Source organism: Mobula birostris, unplaced genomic scaffold (assembly GCF_030028105.1).
Source record: "Mobula birostris isolate sMobBir1 unplaced genomic scaffold, sMobBir1.hap1 scaffold_4548, whole genome shotgun sequence".
Lineage (NCBI taxonomy): Eukaryota > Metazoa > Chordata > Chondrichthyes > Myliobatiformes > Myliobatidae > Mobula > Mobula birostris.
In genome coordinates this window covers 1-2,500 of record NW_027277661.1, presented here as the reverse complement: position 1 = coordinate 2,500, position 2,500 = coordinate 1, and the positions used below count along the sequence as shown (strand labels likewise).

Here is a 2,500-nt window from a genome sequence, read left to right as displayed (position 1 = left end):
CTGATCTGAGGTCGTAGGCAGAAGAGAACCGAGCGCCGGCCGGGCCACGCCAGGGGGGCGCAGGGCAGGCAGGCAGGCAGGCAAGGCAGGCAAGGCAGTGCGCGACGGCCGGCAGCAGGCGGGCGAGAAGGCGGACCGGCCCGGCGCGCGCCAGCTCCCCCGCCGCTGGCGGGTGAGACGGGCGGGTGCCGGGCGGCCGCGCGTCACGCTCGCGCAGGCCGACCGAAGGCTGGCTGTCTGTCTGGCTGGCTGGCTCCCCTTGCACCCCGCGGTGCACGGGCGAGACCCGGGCTCGGCTGAATTCGCTTCCCGAGAGCACCGACGGACGCCGGCGCGGACCGAAGCGAGCGGGCGCAGCGAGTAGGCGGTGCGGGGTGAGCCGAGCGGCGGAAGAGGTGCACACGCCAGGGACGCGCCGCGGCGCGAGGCCGACCCCTCCCGTGCGTGCGAGGCACGGCAGAGGCGCGGCCCTCTTTCCCTGTCGAGCTCGCCGGGAGCGGGGTTGCTCACCCCGTCCCGTCGACCCTCTCTCGCTCTCCATCTCTCCTTCGCCTCCTAACCTCCTCGATCGCCTCGCCACTCGGTCTCGCGGCGGCGCACAGAGGCTCAACGCTGGCAACACACCACACGGCAACGCCTCGGCGAGGCAGGCGACAGTCCCGAGCAAGGCGGCGGTCAGAAGCGACGACGAACTCGCGGCCCTCGCGGCGGAGGGGCGCGGCGCTACCGCAGTGACGGCCGTGCAGGGGAAAGGCGCCGCCGCACCGCGTCCGCTGGCGGACGGGGCGAGGCCCAGGTGGGCACGGGTCGAGGGCCTCCGAGGTGGCCACGCGGCTCCACTGGGGGGGGGGAGGCAGCCGCGTGGCGCGGAGGGCTCCGGGGTCTGCACTTAGGGGGACATAGAGGGTTCAGGACCCTCTGCGACGCCCCAGCCGCGCGCCCGCCAGCCTGGCGGCAAGCGAGCGCGATTGATCGTACAAGCGACCCTCAGACAGGCGTAGCCCCGGGAAGAACCCGGGGCCGCAAAGTGCGTTCAAAGTGTCGATGATCAATGTGTCCTGCAATTCACATTAATTCTCGCAGCTAGCTGCGTTCTTCATCGACGCACGAGCCGAGTGATCCACCGCTAAGAGTTGTCTAAGAGGTTTTCTTTCGGCTTTGTGCCGCCTCGCCGGACTCAGGCCTCCCGTCGCTCCTGCCATGCCGACGCTCCGCCGACGACCAAGCTGCTCCTCCTCCTCCTCTCCTGGGCAAGAGCGAGACAGCAGGGAAGGCGGACGGCGCGCGTGTGGCAGGAGACGGAGCGTGAAGCAAGAGAGCCGGCTGGACCAGCAGGCAGCCCAGGACCGCCCAACACCCCACCTCCACGCGGAGAGAGGAGCACCAGCGAGCGACGGCCCTGTCGCGCTCTCGCGCTTACATTCGTCAGACTGATCACGGTTTGAAGGAAAACATCAGGGCGTTCGCGATCCGCCGCCGCCGGGCCAAAGGCCTGCACCCGGGGCGCGCCAGACGAGCGGAGGCAGGATCTCCACCGCCGCCGCCTCCCAACCAACCGAACCGTGTCGGGCTTGCCGAGCCGCGCCCTACGGCCGTCCCCTCCCGGAGCGGGACGGCGACCTGGGCAGAGAGGCGCTGGCGGACCAAGCTTCATTCGCTGGGAGACCGCTAGCTCGACCAGACACCGACACGAACGGAGCCGGAGTGCGACGCTCGCGACTCTTTAAACCACCGCCGTGCCCAACGGCTCGCGGGAACCGAAGGGGAGACGTCTAGGATACCCTGCTCGGGGGCGAAGGGAGTTTAGGTATAGGCGACCAGAAGTGTCCCGCACGGGGTGAAGAGACCGGCCCTGCACACCGGCCCGACTCCCCGACGGAGGCACAGTGGCCGTCGACCCAGGTCCCGTGGCGACGAGCCGCCCGACGGCGCCCGAACCCGCAGCCGCTCCCTTTCCTGTTTTCGACTGCGGTCGGTCGTGCCGCCGGGGCGGTGGTCCGAAATGACGCGTCCGGCCTCCGAGCAGAGGCGCGCGCCTGCAGCGCGTCGGCGGCCGACGGCTAGACTAGGTCGGTCCGGGCGGTTGCGTCCGCGCGCCGAGGCGGGCGGGGCGGGGCCCGCCGGAGCTAGGCGAGGGGGAGCGGCGCTGCCCCGGCGGGCGGGAGAGACGTGCGGCCCCCTCGGCACCGCCCCGCCTCCCCGCACTCGCGCGAGAACTCGCTCCGCTCCTCCGCCCCGTAGTTCCGGTCGGTCCGCCGCCCGCCGTCGCCCCGCGCGCGCGGCCGTCCTACCCGGCGGTCGGCCTTGCCCGCCGCGGCCGTCGCCGCCTGCCGCGCGCGCGCCTCCGGAATCGGCGGCCCGCCACGAGACCCCGCCCGCTGGGCGGGGACGCGAGATGCGTGCCGGCGGTCGGATGGCGCCAGTGCTTCCGGACCCTGTTCGCCCGGTCGGGTCGATCACGGCTGAGGACTCCTCGCCCGCGCGAGGAGCGCCCGGCACC

At 72.6% G+C, this 2,500-nt stretch overlaps 2 non-coding genes across 2 annotated transcripts in view; both read right to left on the bottom strand.

Annotated features, from left to right (window-relative positions):
- Nucleotides 1–14, bottom strand: part of LOC140193224 (28S ribosomal RNA) — a 3,833-nt gene extending 3,819 nt beyond the window's left edge. The window contains exon 1 of the ribosomal RNA XR_011884672.1: nt 1–14. This exon is cut by the window's left edge and continues 3,819 nt beyond it. This is a non-coding gene — a ribosomal RNA (28S ribosomal RNA).
- A 967-nt stretch (nt 15–981) lies between these two features.
- On the bottom strand, nt 982–1,135 carry LOC140193221 (5.8S ribosomal RNA). The gene has a single exon (XR_011884669.1). It is a non-coding gene; the product is annotated as a 5.8S ribosomal RNA (ribosomal RNA).
- Between the last annotated feature and the right edge of the window lie 1,365 nt (nt 1,136–2,500).